The following is a 20279-nucleotide window of genomic DNA, read 5'->3' on the forward strand; positions in this document are numbered from 1 at the left end:
TTTTACTCAAAAATGTCCAGAAAACACTTGCTTTATATATATCACCAAATTATCTTGTGCCACAAGGTCCATCCCAGTGCTTTATAACAACCTTGAGGCTTGTAGAAAAAAGCCAAGGAGCTAAAGGACAATGTACTGTGGACAGAGTAGCAGGAAGCAGGGCAAGGGCGCCAACAAGTCTCCAGGTTTCTGCTGTGGCAAGGAATTGGTTAAATTCGCAGGCAGTTTGTACCCCTTTGTTCTCATGCCAGCATTGTTTAGCTGCTCTCACAAGACAGGCTGTCCATTTTCTGTGTAGCATTTCTCTGCATCTTCTCCAGAACTATTTTCTTCCAGAGTGTAATAGCCAAAGTCATGTTTGGGAGAAACGCCAGTTTTTTAGAACTACATCAGTGCTTCCCTACCTCTAAGTAGAGAAGTAGTGTCTTACCCAAGGCATGTTCTCCTTCTCTGTGATTAGCTGAAGATTTATTCATTGCTTATTTTGATTGTCCTTTGTATATCCTAGCTCATTTAGCTTTTGACAACTCTGGCCGTAACCCTATGCTGTATCATAGCTATCTTTGACCAGGATTGTTTGCTCTTTGTGATTCCCAAGAACCTCCCTGCAGTGGGTCCTGGGTTTGTGGTTTGTTGTGTTTGGGTTTCCCCCCACACACACACCCTCACTTATTTAGGCTTACAGTGCTTCCCAATAAGATTTTTCTCTTGCCCAGAATATCTACATGGGATAGTTTTTATACTTTTGATCTGAATACATTCCAATCTATCTCCACATCCAGGTCTTTTAACTCCTCAGATAAATGTACTAATGACTTCCCTTCATCTGACAGAAGTTGAAAAATTTAATAGCCAGGCTGCTTCTGTTTTGTATTGTGTTGAGAGTAAATGGAAACATTTGCTAAGTGCTCAGCCCAGTGCTGTTTTATATGGCCAGCTTTTTTTTGAGGTGTCTTTTGTTCCTTACCACTTTGAGGTTGTCTCTTTCCGTCTCAGCGACTACTGAGGAAAAAAAGCCTGGCAGCTATTGTACATGTGGCTAGCTGGGCCCAAGTTTATTATTGGAAGTGTTTGTTTCCCAAACAGTATCTGGGAAGTTAAAGTTGACCATGGCACAATTCCCAGTAGTGTTTGGCTAATAACATCTCAGTGACAGACCTCTTCTTCCACCAGTATGTTTTAGCTGCAGACAAGAAAGGCCGGGTTTCAGTGAGGCGTCTGAATCACAACTAACCACCACTCAAAAAACAAAGGCTGTGAGCAGGTGGTCTGGGCTGCTGGAAGTGGAGCTTCCTGTTCATGTTCAATGGGGTTATCTATGATTAATTAAATGATGATGACTTAAATGACAGAGGGCTTATTTTTTAATAAATTGGAAAGATAACTTGCTATTTTCCCCTTGTCTGGATAAGTATCTGAACAATGAAATGGAGGGAGTATTGTGCTAAAGTTACAAATGTCTTGGATATTGGCCTGTTGATCATATTCACATGGGTCCCAGTTGGAACAGGGGCAGAGTGGTAACAAAAGTCTGCTCCACGAGCCATTGCTTTCCCCAGTTGTGGAGACCAAACCAGCCTTTTCTGCCATAGGGCTGCTCTGTTCAGCATGGAGTGCCACGAAAGAAGGATCCCCTCTCCCACCCCAGCCAGCCCTGTTTCCTGTGGGCACCCACTAGAGTCTTCTGACCTGTTGCAAATCACTCTTTGGCCTGTAGCAATGACCATCTCCTGGCAGAAGTTGTAAGCAGATTAACCCTGTCATGGGAAGAAAGGCATTTAAAGGTTTCCCAGCTGTTGTACCTACCTGCAAGACTTTCAATGTAAGAAATGTGCAAAGCATTCTTTTCCTTCTCAGTCCGTGTCCCACTGAAATGAGCCTGCTGTTTGCAAATGTCAAGGCTTCTAGTGGCTGTTCTCATACCATTCCCGAGTTACAGGGGCTCACTGAGCCTTCTCACCCTCCTTCTTGGAGGCTAATCATAGTTATTTGTGTTGCTTTTATAGCCCTGCTTTGAGTTCTGTCTTGCTACATCGTGTTTTCAAGCACCAACCCAATCTGAAAAGTACCCAGAGGAAAAACTGTGCACCTGTTCCCAGGTTTTTGGCTGCTGCAAAACAGGAAAGGAATTCAGGCCAGTTAACACTGGCCAAAAGTTTGAAGTTGAAAGGTTGTAGATCTGAGAGTTACAGTAACACTGGTAATAATGTCTTGCCTGTACAGGTGAAGCTAGTGGGACACAGAACAAACTTGGGAATTTGGATGCTGGTGTGACAGGCTGTGCAATGGGGAACCAGAGGCAAAAAATGAGTAGGGTTGTGGTTTTTTTGTTTTTGTGAACAGTACAGAGGAAGAAGCTGGGCATTAAGCTGTGCTTAAAGTGGCAAAGTTATCTTAAATGCTGGCCTCTTCTTGGAAAGGAGACAAGGAGCAGTGAGTCCTGGCATGGTACCACAGGAATGATGGAGCTATCGTGAAAGGACAGGTGTTTCATCTTCCAAAAACAGCTCATGTCAGTCAGTTGAGCACACAGAGTTGAGTGAGTAGGGACCCAGAACCACAGGCTCAAGCACTTGTTCTCTCTTTGCTCAGAGCCTGTCTGCGTTTGGCACTGGGGCTGTAACCTGGCAACAGGTTGCAAGTGAGGGTCTCCCGCTGCCCTGCCACCCCTTGGTTGGTTACTCCTTCCTGTGCACCCTTCTTCCAGTCTTCTCCTGTGCCATATGCTACAGCCAGTGTCCTCTGTGAACAGTGGTCCACTGTGTGCCCGTGAGCAAGATGGTAGGAAAGCAACTGCCATGTCCCTGTCAGATGGTTGAGAGACCTGGATCTTGAGAGGTTTGTCTCCTGCCAGGTGAAGAGGCATCAGCTCTTGCCCTTTTTTCTTGAAGGAAGGACTGCTTTCAGTGCTGTGAGGCTTCAGTTGAGGTTACTCTTTGGTGCAGGTAGACGTGGAGTCATGCCGGTATATTGGCAGCAAGGAAGGATGAGAGGGGACAAATGGGACACTTGAGTTCTGAGCGACAGTACAGTTTAAGGCAGAAAGTTGCTGAAGGCAACAAGTAGAAAGGAGGAATCTGTGGCTTCATATTCTCAATCTGGTGAAAACCACTAGATAGGAGGTGTTTTTCCATAACTTTGTAAACCCTTTCCCCTTCTCCTTTCTGTTCTTTTTGCCTGTGGTACTCTTCAAGTGGGTGTGTTTTGACCTATTTTATTTCCCCCCCTGCACATGCCCAGTGAGCACAAGGATGTTTAGCTCCTGTTGGGTAAGGTGTATGGGTTTCAGATGCTGTTATGTATAGATACATGCCTTGAGGGCTTAATTCTGGTAGGCAAATAGTGTTTCCTAATGCGCACTCTGCTTCAGATTGCATGGGATTGGCTGGCAGCGAGGCTGTCTCAGTTTACCCGGATTACTTCCATGACATCTCTTGCTGTCATACGTTTTGTTTGCTTGTGTCCTCCCTCCCTGATGGCGTACAGGATTATGGCACAGCCTGGGGCAGGAACAAGCACTGTGTGAACTTCCCAGAAATAGTCCCTGGGAACCATGAGAGCTGACACAGCCTAATGCAGCTCTTTGGCCAGGTCTTGGAAAAGGTGACCTCAGACTAGGTGAGGGTTGTGTGCTGTGAACTCATGACACATGCTGTGGGTTCTAATAAGCTCTCCTGCACTAACCAGATCGCTTAAAGCTTCTGGGGCAGGCTTTAGCAAGTTCTTTCCTGTCAAAGAGTGTCTGGTAGAAATATCATGCAACTGCAAATGGGTGACTAAAACTACCGGAGGACTGGTGCTTGCTACGGCTTGAGCCACCAGAAGAGCAGAGAGCAGTCCCCTACCATCTGGGGCAAGGGGACTGAGAGAAACTATGAAACAGAGTTGTGCTGAGACAGCTTTTGGAGCTCAGTTGCAGAGACTGGGGCATGTAAGGGACTTGGAACTCTTCTCATGGTGTAACATAAAGGTGAAGGTCAGACTGTGATGGTGGGTAGTAAAGCTGGAAAATTAGTGGAGAAGGGATATTGTGACCATCTAGTTCTACAAATGCATCCGTGTCCTGAAGTAATTAATGGAAGAGAACAGTACTGTGGCACTTTAGTTCTCAGGCCAGAGGTGTGTGGTCCAGACTGCATGGTGTGTTGCATACACAGAGCCTAATTAGTCATCTTCCTTATTGGATTGCCAAGGAGGAAATCACTTTCATGATGCTGCAACTTTTCATTGTGTTTATTCCATGTTCTCCACAGTTTTGCTTTTCCCATGTTCAACAGTTTTGGGTTTTCCCCCCTGCCACTTCCTGTGATTTTTCTTTGCTGTTCTCTGGTTTTGCAAGCTGGGCCAGAGTCTGGCTGTAACACTTTCTTAGGTCAGTGGGGACTCGGGAGGTACATAGTTTCTTCTGGAACTTAAATAAGACTCCATTTTATCTGAATATATTTTAATTATTGTTTTGCATTTAAATGCTTCTGCAGCTTTTATGTTTGGTTTGTGGAGAGGCTTGTGTCTCAGTTGAATTTGAGCTGATATAGAACAAGAATCTGTTGACTCTTTGGTCATATGCATTGTTTTTGCTCGCAGGAGCATTCATTGGACATCCTGCTAGCCATCTTTTTCCAAAGCATTTTGAAGGCTACTCATTGTTACCAAATCATTGCTAATACTATTTGTGGGCAATGGAATATGTCCCAGAGAAGGGAGTCCTTGTGCTGCTTTTTCCCAAATAAACTTATCAGTCTTGCAGGTTAGCTATTAATTACTTGCTCATATGGATCATTTTGAAAACAGCTAGGAACTAAGCCTTCTTTGCACTGTATTAATTGTTCAAACTTCCATTTGAATCCTTGCATTTAGTTCAACATACTTGGATGACCACAGCCACCAACTTTCATTCTGTGGCTGGTCTTGAATAGTTGCCAGAAGAAACTGAAGTTAAATGACTTTATTACAAATAATATTGTTACATTATTTGACCAACCCAGTTAGAATTTTGGATTTTGCAGTTTATTCCAGATAGAAAAGGGGTATTTGGGTATCTTGGGTACAATCCTTTCTGTTTATTACACACACTGCCTTTACTACAAGGGAATAAAGGGTAGCACCAGGTCCTCTGCTCACAGCACTACATCTCCTCTGGGCTTTGGCTGTAAATGTGAATGCCTTGTGCAAGGCTCCCTGAGAACTGACAGACACACAACTTGCAGACAGCTGTGAAGTCAAATGACTTCTTCTAAGTCATCACACAGTATCACCATAGGAACGCTGCACGTCTGTCTAGCTTCAGAGGTGGCATCAGTGACTTGAGCTGGCCTCTCTGTGCCTGGCTCAGCCCTGCTAACACCACCTTTGTTCATGTTCTTTACTGCTGTTTTTCAGTCTGTCCAGAGGTCCATGTGAGACTTATCAATAGCCAGGCTGGTTAGTGTGAAATCGGCTCACGCCCATGAACTCATGCACAAAAGATGCAGCTGCAGCACACTCATCCTGTCTGGAACAGAGGCAGGAACAGCATCCATTTCCTTGAGGTTTCCTATGCTCCTCTGTGGTGAGCAGCCCCGGCATCTTGTTCTGCAAAATTCTGACAGGTCCCGAGAATAAATCTATCCTGTACCCTAAACAAAGGTGAGGACGTGCAAAATAAAGCAAGGCTGGAACAAAGTAATATTGGGTTACATAACCTAAGAGTGTCATGACATCTACCAGCAAAGGGAGTGAAGTCACATAATCCATCTTTTGTTTCCTAACTTCTGGCTCCTTCGTTCTGCAAACTTCATGATGTTTTAAATAGGCATAAAACCATGATACTTGAGTGAATTTCAGGTTTTAATGGCAGAAGAGAGCTTCTGGGGGGAGAAAATATATTGTGGGGCTAAATAAACTGATTTTAGAGGGGAGGTAATTTAGCTGTATACTGTGAAGCAGTTTGGTTTTGTGAAGGCCAGGATGTGAAGTGAGAGACATACGGAACCTCCTGGGAGAAGGGGCAAAAGTATGAAGTTATTTTCAGCTCAAGACAAGTCAAATGACAGGGCAGTGAACTTTTGGTTCCCAGCCCAGACTCGGTGACAGCTGGAGCGGGATAGTCCCTTAAGACCAGACGAAATTTCCCTGCTTTCATAGAGCCTATACGTGTATGTAATAAAAATAACAGCTTAAAACTGCTGCTGCTGCGACCAGAGTCCCCTCTGCTCCTTCTCTGTACTTTTTGAGGCTTCCCCTGGTAATGGCAGATAGCCCCTGGAAACCCCACCGGTGTAGGAAGCGTCTTGTTTTGATGCAGTGCCAGAGAGGCATGGCCAGCTCCGCCAAGTATCGTATAGAAAAGGTTTAGATTAGGAGGCGCTGGCATCGTAACCTTTAGAAACAGGAAGAGGGCAAATTTTTAACAATCATAAAATGCCCCCCCCGGGCAAAGTGCAGCACTGATACAGCGCGCCTTCCCAGACAAAGGGATTCTTTTTGCATCCCCTTTATCACTGGCACATTTGTTTATTAAATAACAAATAAAACCCCCGTCCCTGAAATAGTTGTTGCGGCTTTCAGCGGGCTTGGCTTCCCCTCCGAGCCGCTCCCCAGCCTCGGTGGCGACCAGTCTGGTAATGAGCTGTTAACTCCCGGAGCTCGAGGAGGCAGTTGGCGGGGCGGGAAAGGCTTCTGTCCCCTGCCTTTCCCCGGAGTGTCGGGGCGGGAGAGGAGGAGGGCTCTGGCCCTCGGCGTACCGCTGGCCCAGAGCTGGGGGGGGGGGGGGGGGGGGAGAGGAGGGGAGCGGCGAGGAGGAGCAGAGCCTGCGGCTCCAGCTGGAAGCCAGTCAGAGAAGACGCGCTCGTCCCTGGGTGCGAGACGGAGCGGCGCTTCAGCTTTCTTCGTGTGAGCCTCTACTCCTTCCCCCCGCTCCCCATCCCCCCCCACCTCCCCGGGAGGCTTTGGTATAAATCGAGGAGGAATTTCGGCAGGCTCGAGCCAAAGAACATCTCTGTCTAAACACCCAGCGTGCTTCCTTTTCCATTTTTCTTTCGCAGACGGGGCTCGGCTGAAGCAAGCCCTCATCCTTATTGTAAGCAGCGCCGTGCGGGAGTAAGGCAGAGCCTGGAGAGGAGGCTGCCGAGAGCAGTCTGGACGTGCCTGATAAAGAAAAAAAGGAGTTACGTCCTTCTCGTATCGGATGACCTCGAGATATAATATCTGCGCTATTGATAAGCGGTAAGTCAATGGCCCTGCTGTATATAGTTAGCGCCGAAAACTCTTGCGTGGGCTGAGAGGATCTGGTTGGATGGTGGCGGAACCCGTAGGACTGGGTATCCTCACAGGGCTCCTTCCCGAGTTTGCCGCCGTTGCGGCCATGAGACATCATCTCAGCACGCGCTCGTGCCGCGTTTCAGACGGGGGGCGGGGGGAGGGAGGGGGGGGGCTTCTTAGCTCGCCTCTCGTAGCGCCGATGCCCGCTTGCGGCTTAGGGCCCCTTTCAGGTAAGTGCTGACGGCAGCTGCTGCTCACAGTGTTTGCTGTTCCATGTAGATAGATCCGTACAGGGTCAAAGGCAGAGCCAGAGCCGCCTGTTTGGGTACATCAGCGTGTTCCTCGGCGAAAGCATTCAAGGAATTAATTTAATTTCCAGAGGGACAAAGCCTGCCCCTACAAGCCTCCTTTGAAGCGAGTACAGTTGTAATCGGCTTGAGAGCCGCTTAGATGGGACGTCCCGGACTTTTCCCGGAGGTTCCCGGGAACTTCCTGGTAAAAATTAACATCGCGGCGTAGCGGGGACCCTGTTCCCGGTGGGGATGAGCCTGGCAGAAGCGGGGGCGGCGCCGCCGCTGCCCGACTTGCCGGCGGCGTTTGGATGCGCTTGGTGCCGCACGGAGCCGCCTGCAGCCGGGGAGAGACCGGGCTGAAGCGCTGCCCGGGGCTGCGTGCGGTGCGGGGCCAGCGCTCCCACCCCGCGGCAGGAGAAGGGTGCCCCGGGGGACACACACACACACACACTCCCCTGCGGGCGGCGGGGGCAGCCGCGGGGAGCGGCGCCTCTCTCCGGCCGCCGCCGGGGAGCGCGGGAGCGAGCGGCCACCCCGCGCTGCCAGGGGGTCCGGCGGGGGGCCGGGCGCCGCCGCCCAGCCAGGTAGGTGGCCCGCGGCGGGCGGTGAGGGAAGGAGCCGTTCCGCCGTTGGCCTCTGCCGGTGGCGGGGAGGGATTAGCCGCTCGCCTCTCCCCGGCCTCCCGGAGCAAGCCCGCTCTGGGGCCGGGCCGGCAGGCGGAGCCGGTCCTGGGTCCCGCTGCCAGACGGGCCGCCCCCGCAGGACCCCCACGGGCGCGGAGGCGCGGTGGGCGGGCGCTGCTGCACGGCGGCGAGCCCTGCCGAGGCGGGAGCAGGGGGAGATCAGGGGCGGCGGGGCTCCGGGGCCGAGCGAGGCAAAGGAGAAAGCGGGCTCATGCGGGCGGCGCAGCCCCGGTCGGAGGGAGCCTCCCAGCAGAGCTGGCGGCGGCCGGCAGCGGTCCCTAGGTAAAAATTGAGGAGAGGGGGAGATTCGTGGCTGCTTCTGGGCTGCTTGGGTCTGGTAATGCCGCCGTGTTGCCATGGCTGCCGGTCAGGTTCCGATAAAGAATCGGTTTTAGCGGGGGTAGGGAGAAGGAGAGGCTGCCCCTTGGAAACGCCGAAGGCCTGGGGGAACTAACAATGGCTCTGCGGGTTAAGTTATGCAAAGCCATTGCTTGCCGTTTAGGGAAGGAACAAACCCTGGAATTTTTACGTTCTCTGTGGGTTTTGAGTCTTTAGCTTGTTGTTTGGCGTGGGGGGTGGTGTTTCTATTTTAGTTGATGCAAGCTGTGGGGTCAGTCCTGCTGTCCCTTTTCAGATTAAAATTTCCGGTGTCAGTGAGACAGAACAGTTGGATCTGTTGGGATTCGTGGCTGTTGTGCTCTTGCTACCCAGCTGAAACTTTCTGTTCTTCAGTTTTTATCTCCCTCTTCTTCTCCTGCTTCGAGCTGAGCTGTTCTTACACCCAGGGTGCTTGCAAAACTGTTTAGAAAGGATGAACTTTGTGATGGGATGAGACTACTTGTTTTAACCTGGCAGTTCTCTTGCAGCTGTACCTTGTTAGAACGTTATACATAAAAACATACGACTTCTTTTGTGGAGACTGCCGTGCTACTAGACTAGTTACTCCTAAACCTAAAAAATTAAATTTGGGAAGGGCTTAACGGAAAAGGGAATCTGTATGGAATGAGACTTCGTATTTATCCGTTTCTGAATAGGAAATATTCCTATCTGATTAGATCACAGAAGTGGTATTTCTGCAACTGAAGTCACTTTCCTTCCATATCTAAGGTTGCACCAGCTGTGTCCTTGTTTTTCTTCCCACCTATATGCAGTAAATCTATGGATCTTCCCAGCTTGTTGCAGTACCTGCTTCTTTAGCATGCCCATCTCTCTACCAAACTAGAGTTAATTAAGTTACTCTTTAAGCTTATGGCTGTTTATTAAAGCAGCGGTATTAAAGGTGGGTAAGTCCCATGATCTCCAAGAGGGTCGTCTTGGCCGTAGGAGACCTCTCCTGTTTGTGGGATGTATCAATCATCCCCTGAAATTCATGAGACTCACACTGTCCAAATACCTCCCTGTTCCAAACGATGGGCAAAATTTCTCTGGAGGAAGCAACTGCCCCACAGGGAAGCACCCATGGGAGCAGCTGCAGAATGTGTAGGCAGGACTGCAAAACCTGAAAGCTGGCAGGAAGATAAGTGTCCTTTGTCCTTAAGAAGCAGGCAAATAGGTGAGTTCCGGTGTTCTGGCTAGACAAGGTGATTGGTGATACTATTTTGGTGTCTGCTACCTGGGCTGCTAAATGATGGCTTTAGCAATAACACAGGGAGTGGCCTCACTGAGGAGTGAAATAGTGGCAAGTGCTTGAGGTACTTCTTCGCTACCTCCTCAGACCTTTGAAACCTTAGAAGCAGAGATGGTTTTAGAGGACTTTGGATGACTGCATTCTTCCTTGTGTGATTATTTCTGGATAGAAGGTGGCAGGGAATGCATAGCCTTTCTTATGATTGCTTCTTTGTGCCATTGATGCATTTATCCTGGGCTTGTTTTTCATTGTTAGTTTCTGGGCGCACACGATTTGTGCCTTTCTAAAGATTTGATCTGTTCTCCCAAGATGTAGGACAGTTGTCATTAATCTGCTTTGGCTGATCTGTGATTTTCCACATCTTGCTTCATATGCTGCTGAAGGAGTTGGTTCACGTAATTTTGGCCTGGAAGAGGCTGGAGTCAGATGGGCCATTTGAAGATGTAACATGAAGAGCACTGTGAGTCTCCATGAAGCAGATCACGTCATTGACTCGAAGGAGCTTTTAAGGAAAGTGCTCTTCCTCATCCCCCTTATAGCAATGAAAGGCTGTTTTTACTGTGGGTACACGCTATGAGATACCCTGCTGTAACTCTCTAGTTAAGTGTTTTAGAAACAAGCTCTAGATTACTTTAAATACCTCTTTTTCAACTGCAAGGAAGGATGTCTTCAATGTGCACTGTGCATTTAGGAGAAGTCTAATTTATCAGGCTCATGATAACTCCTTTGTCATTCGATTGAATCTTTAGCTTTGTAGAGAAGCTAGTAAATATTATTAGGAAATTAATTTATGGGATGAGCATACAGAGTTTCTATTTTCTACCATGCATTTACTCAAATGACTGAGCAAAAAACCCCTGAACTTGCCCATTAATCCAGTTTCTTTCACTTCTGCTATGTTACATGTGACTGCTTCTGTACCTATTCATAGTCTTCAGGGGAAATTAAAATTTACTTCTTTTACTTTAGGGTGTGTGAACTTCGTTGAAGTTTATCTTTCTTTCACGTGCCTGCTACAGAAGAAGCTAAAATCTCAGCTTTTCATAACGTATATTTAGGTCTGCAAGTGGTGGTTTTCCTTGCAAGTCACCTTTCAGTAGGGTGTGGAAATCAGTCTGTTCTCGCTTTGCGGTCCAGCCTCTTAGTCGCTGATAGAGAGAGCTGCTGTTTGCACAGAGCGCTGGAAAAGCTGCTCAGCTGCTTCTCACACCGTGAGAAAGGCGATGGGCAGTGCGAGCGCTGTGAAGCGAAGAGGGAGGATGAGGTGGCTTTGCGTTGCGGTGTCACCACCTTTAGGAAAGGGCATTGAACAAAGGCAGGGTACCTTGCGGTATTGCTGCTTGCTACGTTCTGCACCTGCCATCCTCAGAGACCACGTCCTTCCAAAGTTCCTTCTGTACAGGTGTGATGGCTCTTCCAGTGTTGACAGTCAGTCATTCCTTGGTGTTGAAGGCACAAGTGAAGCCTCCGTATCTCGAGAGGAAGACACTTTGCAGCACTGCAACAGAGTGAGCAAACTGTAAACATCCCCCAGATAATACCCAGAGTTTGCAGGGAACTGTTCGGTGTTGCCTCTGTTCCCAGCCCCGGCAGCAGCAGTGAAGCTGGAGTATATTGCACTAGAGCTGTTCTTTACATTCCAGCATCCGTGGGGAGCCAGGAGGATCAAGGCAAAAGCTCGAATAGCCACCGTTTGCCTTGGCTGGGATGGGAAAGCTGGAAAACTTGAGGAGCTGCAGAGCTGATTCTCTCTCCTGTTAGGAGGGCAGGAATGGATTAATCAAGCAGCTGATTTTAAGAGCAGGCAGGAATGAAATTAAGTTCAGACTTAATCATTGAAGCTCTTCTTAACATCTGTTGGTTTACAGTGCGAGTTTCTATTCCCCTAGCAGGAACATTCCTTTCTTTTGGGCCAGCAGGGAGCTGTGTTTGTGAGGTGAGTGGCTAGCAGTCTTAGATTTCCACGGACTGATGCTTCAGCAGCGCAGTGGCAGCTGGCTGCTGTTTTCTTTCACTGTGCTTTTCAGAGTCCCATGGCCACCAGTGAAATGGGAATGGTGTGAGGGGCTAGTCACTGGCTTACCCAGAGCCTTAGCAGAGGTAGGCAGTGGAAATTAGCATGTGTAATGGCCACTTGTATAAAATACAAATAATATCACGTGTGGGATGGGGAGGAGGAGTCCCTTTCCCAGGGTAAAAAAGGAATTGAAATTGTGCTTTTACCACAGTCTTCTTTTTTTCCAGAGTAATAGTTGGTTTACGTAGCTCCCTGCTGGGCAGCTAATTTCTGCAGGTCTATTCCACTGACGCATTTTTTTGGCTACACAATGACCTGTGTGGGGAAAACGACCTGTTTGGGGAAAGGAGCATGTGAGCATAACATGGGGGGCGGTGTGGGGAAGGAACTTGTATGTTTTCCTCCTTCAGTGAGGAGAGAGAAAGGTGTTTGCTGGTTAAGAGCTGTTGTTACTGAATTAAATCACAGCCTTATTCATCTTTTGGCAGTCAAAATAGATAGTTCCTGTTTCTTTGAAGTTCTTGAACCTGCCTATCTGTGTCCTCCACCAGTGTCACGTCTGAGCACCCTGGAAACATTACCACCTCAATCTCAGTGCTTCAGGTATTCTGAAGTCAATGTGTGGGATTGGGACCAGGAGGAGGGCTAGTGGTGCAGATGGGAGATGCCCTGTAGGGTTTGTTTGAACATAGCATTTGCACAAGACTAAATAGAGCCTCAATATTAAATGCACTAGATGAAGCGCCAGAGCAAGTTAGGATTTGTCTGTATTGGTGAATGTGCACAGGGCTTGCTAGCATGTGGCAGCTAGTCTTGATCATGCCCCTTGTGTAGACAAGTTACTGCCTTCTCACTTGGCTAGCTGGGAAAAGCCTGTTTTCTGCTGGAAACAGTTAAGACTAACCTACAGGAAACTACAGCTAGCTCTGCTTGCCAGTATCTTTTGCAATATTTTAAGGAGACAGAGTGAGAGTTACTTGCCTGAGCTGAGAAGAATCTGGAAGGCTATATAAGCCTATCTTTTCCTGGCCTTGCTTTTTTTAGCTACCTGTGGCAGTTTTAATTCCCTATTCTCTGAAAATCAAGGGCCTCAGGACTCTGTAGTGAAGCACCCTGTGGTTCTGCAGCTCTGATGTAACAGTGCCACTTGAATCTCCTCTGGTGGGTTTCCTGTCCTTTTTCTGCCCTGGTTCCTAAGTGTAGACATTGGCAGGTCCATAAAAGGATGCTAAAAGGAGTAGGCAGGGATGTTATCCAACTGTTGTAGTTAAACAGCTGTGCTGCAGTGGGGATGTATGAACGAGGGGAATGAAGCACAAAGTGCCCACAATGTGCTGTCCTTAAATAGCATCTCCCTCTGTCACTGCTGGAGACAGACTAGTGGGCTAGATGGACACTGGTCTGATGTAACGGGGCGTTTCTCGTGCCGATGTCACTCACATTCTGCCATGGAATGTGGGCCAGGTGTGTAAACTGGGTTTTGAGTACCCAGATGGTTAAGATGCTGGTCAGTGTAAATACCATTTCTAGAGTTTCTCAAGACTGACTGCTTTTTCTGGCAAAGCACATTAAGAAAATACTCTTACTTCATTTTCGTTGGAGCACCATGAATGGAATAGCTATTTTCATTCCTCCTTTCTTCTGTGTTCATGGCATGCCATAATTTGTTTTCAACTTGGGACATTGGTTCTTAGATGGCTTAGCCTGAAACCTTATGTTTTGTTTAAAAGTTTCAAGTCTAAATTGAGAGTGCTGTGCAGAGCTTTTTTGGAAAGAATGGTGAAGTGAAAGAGTATGCATCTCCTTCTGATTTCACAGAGAATCTTTCCCATTATAAATACCAGCTGGTTTCAGAGTGACTCTTTTTTTTTAAGCTAGATGACTGAAGTCAGCTAACACTTTATCTGTTAAGTGACTGGAAAGGATATCTAAAATACTTCAGGCAGCTCTTTTGGGAAATTTGGCCGCTTATATGTTTGTACAAGGTTTTTCAAAATAGTAGCCTTTTTTTTTAATGGCCAGAGGCTCTTATAGTACCTCTGCCACACAATTGTGTGAGAAGCAGATGTAATGAAACCACATTTCTGATGTCTTTCTCCGTGTAGACTTTCTGATCTTTAATGAAAGATGAGCTTACAGGGTTTCTTTGTTCCACCCAGCTGCCTGTTTATTTTTGTTAAACGTTTGGAGGTCTCTAAAAAGTTCTGATTCTCCTGTCAGATTTGACTGAAATTCATCGAAGGGGTTCAAAAGTTCTATAGGGAAGGAAAGAAAGGGCATGCACGCATGCATACAGGGGATGATTGCATAAATCTCATTTCATGCTAAGAACACGTGTGATAGGACAGAACAAAAGGCCTTTTACTGTACTGCATTTCATGCTCTAATAGAGTTCTGTGTCGTCTGGGGCATGAATAGCAATCTGATAGGCGATGGTGGTGTTGGAGGCTGGGCTGGATTTGGCGTGGTCAGGGTAACAAGGAAAAGATGTCAACAGGCAACGCAGTAGGTCCTGCTTACAAGTGTATGTTGCTCTCAGGGGCTTCCAGTTTTATGCTGAAGTAAGTATCAGACATCACATTTTATCCCTGCTGCAGTGTGGGACAGTCTGGTTTTACTGTGTTCAGTTTTGGGCCCCTCACTACAAGAAGGACATTGAGGTCCTGGAGCGTGTCCAGAGAAGGGCAGCCAGGCTGGTGAAGGGGCTGGAGAGCAAACCTTATGAGGAGCGGTGGGGGATCTGTGGTTGTTTGGCCTGGAGAAGGGGAGGCTGAGGGGAGACCTTATCACTGCCTACAGTTACCTGAAAGGGGGTTGTAGAGAGGTGGGTGTTGGTCTCTTTGCCCAAGCAACAGGTGATAGGATGGGGAATGGACTCAAGCTGCGGCAGGGCGGGTTCAGATCAGACATTAGGAAAAAGTTCTTCACTGAAAGGGTTATTGGGCACTGGAACAGGCTGCCCAGGGAGGTGATTGAGTCACTGACCCTGGATGTATTTGAAAGATGGGCAGACAAGGTGCTCAGGGATATGGTTTAGTAGAGGACAGGCACGATTGGACTCGCTCTCAAAGTTCTTTTCCAAGCTAGTGATTCTGGAAGAACAGATCTGTGCCACAAAAGAAGTCCATTGCCCTGCTGTGTCCACAGGAACGTGAACCCCACGTTGTCTCCGGACTTCAACTGCTACTCTCTTATCTTCAGAGGAGATATGTGCATGTTACAGCCCTGGGCAAGTCTGATACTTAGCAAAGATCATGTAGGAGAGGACAGCTAATCTGTTTAAAAATACTAAAATCCTGAAGGCAGTCCTGTTCATTTTGCAGTAGCATTTAAGGATTGTTGAAACAAGGGATGGAAACAGCAAAAATAGACCCTGTTTCACCACCAGCAAAGTTGTCTTGGCAAACAAAAAGGATGGAGGGAACTGTGGATTTGCAGCAGGGAGCAGGCTGGGCTCCCAGGCATTTTACCCACTACAGGTCAGCTCTGGCAGGAGGGGGCTGTGACAGTGAAAGCACACCTAGGTGGGGTGAAATGCACCTTTGATTCCCCCAGTTTTAAGGGTGACTGACCTTTCAAAAAAAACACCAGACTATCTTCTCTCCTTTCTCTCCCCCCTCCTCTCCCCAGTGATGCATCAATAATTTTGGGGAGGAAATGGGCTGTGTGTAACCTTGAGCAAGGATTGAGGTCTGAAAGCCCTAAATGGACTTCTCTGTGTAGCGCTGAGAAAGCACTTAAGCTTTCCCAGCATTCCCTGCTGGCTAATTTGGGCAGCTTTCCTCCCAGACAGATGGCAATTGAAGATTACCATCAGAGATAATTAGCTTTCCTCGTGCATAGGTAACGAGACTAAGGTGGGTAATTCCGGGCTAGGAACTCCACTGCAGGTTGAATAACCTCCAAAAGTTATCAGTGCCGTGTGGGCTCCTGTAGAGTCGCTTTATCGCTCGGCATGCACAGGGATACGTACATGAACCTGCCCAAACCTTTCAGGAAGGAGCTGAGCTCACCTACAACAACTCACAGCTGTTCTGCGCAGGACTCCAGTGCTGGTTTTGCCTTTCAGCCTGCTCCTTCGCCCTGGCTTTTGACTGTGAGTTTGATTTCAGCTTTGTCTAAGGAAGCGCAGCTGCTGATGCTGCTGAAGTTGTGTATACCTATGTCTTTGTTCCCCTTGGAAAGCTCACTACAGATTAATCCTTGGCGGTGGCTTTTTTGTTTGGGTGGGGGTTTTTTGTTTGTTTTCTGGTGTTTTTTAACACGTGCAGACTTACTGGCAGCCTTCCCCGTTCAGAAAAGATGTCGGTTAGGACTGTGTGCTGCATTAAATGTTCTTCAGGACTGCATTTTTGAACGATGCTGTCTGTCTCCTAGCCCTCAGGATCCTCAGCACTGTTTGGGTATTGTATGTGGTCGGTTTTCCTGTGTTCACACTCAAGAAATGAAACAAAGAAATGAAAAGCCTTTAGGGGATCAGATGCAGGTTCTGCTGCAACCTGTACAACAGTTCTTTGTTAGCTCCAGAACACTCTGCATCCACACGGCATTCCTATAGTTACCGAGTCCCATCTCATGGATTTATTTTGTTGTTGTACATAATATTTTTTGAGCTTCAGTGCTAGGAAAACAAAGCCACATATAAGGAAGGCTTTTGAAAACAGCCTGGATATTTATAATACTTGAGCTTTCCCAGTTTGGCGCTGTCAGCTTGGGTTTAAATTTCATGTAGCAGTTAGCAGCGAACTCATGCGTTTTGGTTCCCGTTCAAGCTCCGAAGGCAGTGTGGATGCCTTCGTTGCAGCCCTGAACTGGGAGCACTGGGAATGGCAGGCATTGATGTTGCTGGAGAGGTTGCTCAAGCTGTTGGTGTCTTGCAGCTTTCTCCTGAGCTGGCAGGATCGCTGCCCTGGGAAACTTTCAAGACTTAGTAAAAGTAGTAGTAGCAGCGTGGGGTAAGTGTTACCACTTCCCTCTGTTTTCCTTCCTCCCTGCATTAATTTTGCTTTGCGCTTCTCACTGACTTGTTTTGCTGCATTCCTGAGAATCCCAGAGCTCTTCCTAGGGCAGAAATGCATCACAGCACGTTGACTTGCAGAATCTGCTGCTGGGGTTGATTCCATTTCAAACAATTGAGGGCTTGGGGTGTTTTTGGTAGTTGGTTTGTTGTTTTTTAGGGTTTTTTTGATAGTAGTTGAAGGAAGATAGGGAGCAACATAGCAAAAGTCAATGAATGTAATGTGTTTGGGACTCTGACTACAGACAAGCATTGCATGTTATTTAAATGAGCATTAAGCCATTCACTTTGGTGTGCTGGTAGGAGCACATTCACACCTATTTGCTGGGTTTCCTAATTCACACAGACCTGCATAATGTAACTTCTTTTTTTTTTAAATGTGGGAACTATAAATTCCAGTAAAGAGAAGCTGTGGCATCAGATGGTATCAGTCCATGCATATTTGGACTTAATCCTGATTGGGGCTTGCAAATGCTCCTGTGAAAACTAGTCAGACAGAAAGCCCCTGTGTCTCTTTAGGGACATTCTGACACCAGCACAGATCAGGATTTATGTAGTTATGACTAAGCAAGAAATTGGTCTGATTTACTTGGGACTTAACTGTTCATGTGGATGGGAAGAATTTAATTCTCCAGGTGCTGGTAGTGAAGCAAGTAAATTAGCCCAGTTACTTTTTCGAACAAAGCACCATCACCCCCCTCCCCCCCAAAAAAAACCCCCAACAACAGCAAACCTTCAAAGCCACATTATTTCCTCTGCCACCACCCTCAAGAGCCCTAATTTTGCTTGTGGGTAGGTTTGAGGGGTGGATTTTTTTATGTTTTATTTTAGCCTAGGGTTGAAATTATTATTTATTTTCCTCCAGCTGACTGGTAGATTTAGTTTTGTAATTCCCAGCCGTCTTTGTGAGAGCTGAGGTTAAATCATGAGCTTCACATTAACCAGAGCTGAATGCTTTAGATATTCTAGGCACTATTAGAAGACAAAGTGTTCCTTGTTTTAAGGTGAACTTAATGCTGTATTGATTGTGCACGTATAATATAGATAATACTCTCTGGTTGTGCCTTTATTTAATCATGGCTAATGGGGGTAAAGAACTAGTGAGCTGATCTTGATTGTAACTGCACTGCTTTGAAACATAATTTGGCTATTTCCAGCCTCTTCTCTTTCCACTTTTTTTCCATCTTTTCTCTCTGGGAAATTTAAGAAGGATTGTTCACTTGACCTCAAGCCTCTGACTCTGCAGGCACCCATGGATAAAGAGCAGCGTGTATGAATGAGTAACTGATATTCTAATGGGATGTATATCTTGCTATTAATAACTTTCTGCTTTCTGAAGCACTGTGTAGTATGTCTGTCATCTTTGTTGTTATTTAAAAGGCGGTAAACAAACACAAACCACTCAAAGCCACGATGCTCTATTTCTTCAGGAAAAGCAGCTCTTTCAAATTATCAGAAACCTTTTCAGTTGTGCAAGTCAAGGTATGAGGAGAAAATAACTTGAACTCTGACTCCCAGAGCATGTTGCATGGCTTGTTTAGATTCCAGTCTTTCTGGCAGAAGAGCTAAAGGGAGAGGGGAAACAGGCTGAGGAGGAACAGTTGTCATTACAATATGCAGAAGGAGCTGCGTGGATTTATAGCACCCATTCTCTGTATGTTTTGTTCTATTATGTATTATACCGACCCCTATGATGTGTAATATATAAATAGCAGCCTAGCTTAGGCTGTCTAGAGCTTTAAAGGTTAATCTGGGAGGCTACAACAGGGCTGGAAGAAATCTTTCAGATAAGGCTGGGTTATTGAATTTGTGGGGGTTTAATTTTTTTTTTTCTTTTTAATTATTATTAAAGGTGTGGTTAGAGCTGGATTTGTGGTGTTGGCTTTGATTAAAGCTTTGTGAGTCGAGAAAGCACAGCTGTTGGTGCTCAGCTCATACCTGCCTTGGACTTTGTATGTGTAGATTAGCTTTTGACTGAATGTAAAGCAGTTGTTTTTGTACTGTGCTGCCAGCTCTGTGGCCACTGGGCATGGCAGTCACTGCTGGTCTGTTCAAGTGCACTACAGGGAGAAAAAGGGGGGGAAAAAGCTGACAAAATGTGTCGGGGGGGGGGGGGCTGTGAAGGGCCAGGACAGAGAAAACATGGAAATATCAGTTCCAAAGTTCTGTCCACCTTTGCATTAATTGCCCACTTCCTTCTAGTCCTGCAGGCACACAAGCAGGCAAGAAGCTGGGTCTGTGGACTTGATCTCATTCTTGATCGTAATTATAGTCAAGGCTTCTGGAGATCTGTGATGCTTGGAAAGCACTGGTTAGATGATAATCCAGTAGTTAATACTGCTCCTCTTCCCCTCAAAGCCACAAGCAGGATACGGATGTACCCTGGGCTGACTTTTAAACTCAGGTTAGCAGTGTTTAACTGCGCTACAAGAAAGTGTGTCCATTGCTGGAATGAACCCTGAGACATTTTGGAACATCAAGGAGGCTCTGTTTTTCTGTCCTGGGGTGAAAAAATCACTAAAACGTTTACCAGCTGAGAAAGATGCTTGTGGCTTTAGTTGTGTCTACACCATGCAATGGAGCCCACTGTCAGCTTCAGCTGGTGCTGGGGATCCATACTGCACCCTGTGGTAATCTGAGCCAAAATATTAGTTTGGATATCACGGGAGGTGGGGGGCAATAGCAATGCTGTCACAGCCCAGAGGTGGAGGTAACACGTTCTGCTTCTCAGCAGGACTGATTAGCTCAGTGTCAGATGGTTGCACCAAATACTGTTCCTGTTGGAGGGCTGATTCAGTGATACTTGATGCCTGTGCTCCCCTGGATTTTGCTGCTCAGGGTTTTCTGGCAGAATGAACCAACTGATGCTTGATACTCCCAGTTTGATACTCCCCTGTAGAGCTAGTAACTGATGTCAGTGTAAGTGACATTGAATTTTGCAGTGGTGGGCACAGAACAGCACACACCACTAATTGCGGTACCCCAAGAGCAGGATCGTGGCAGGGACTGTTTCAGTGAGCTTTAAAAAGCTTGTAGCAACTTGACCTAGGCTTGTATGCATCTTCCTGCTGCCCAAGAAACAGTCTGAGTGCAGGCAGCCTCTCTTTCTCTGCCCTTTTTGGATTTTTTTCCTGTTCCTGCTCCCACTGTGGGACACACATAGAAGCTCCTGGGTGCCCGGGAAGAGGAGTGAAAAAAGAGTTACACCACTGAACAGATGATACTGTGTGGGGTAAACAAGAGAGTCTGAGAAAACTGGATAAGTAAGACTTAAGTCAGGGCCAGCAGGCCTTTTGCAGCTGTTGCCAAATTCCCTGATGGACAGCATGTCTCCATGGTGTCTCCTGCATGGGAGTGGGAGGCTGCAAACCATTCTTTTGCAGAGCCTGCCTGGAATGTTCAC

At 47.1% G+C, this 20279-nt stretch overlaps 1 protein-coding gene across 1 annotated transcript in view; it reads left to right on the forward strand.

Annotated features, from left to right (window-relative positions):
• Positions 1-7123: 7123 nt before the first annotated feature.
• The window catches only part of ST3GAL6 (ST3 beta-galactoside alpha-2,3-sialyltransferase 6), a 46296-nt gene continuing 33140 nt past the window's right edge, over positions 7124-20279 (forward strand). The window contains exon 1 of the mRNA XM_084271815.1: positions 7124-7203. The gene's annotated coding sequence lies outside the window, so the exon portion shown is untranslated. The remainder of the gene's footprint in view (positions 7204-20279) is intronic.

This window comes from Gallinula chloropus, assembly GCF_964237585.1.
Source record: "Gallinula chloropus genome assembly, chromosome: 1".
NCBI lineage: Eukaryota > Metazoa > Chordata > Aves > Gruiformes > Rallidae > Gallinula > Gallinula chloropus.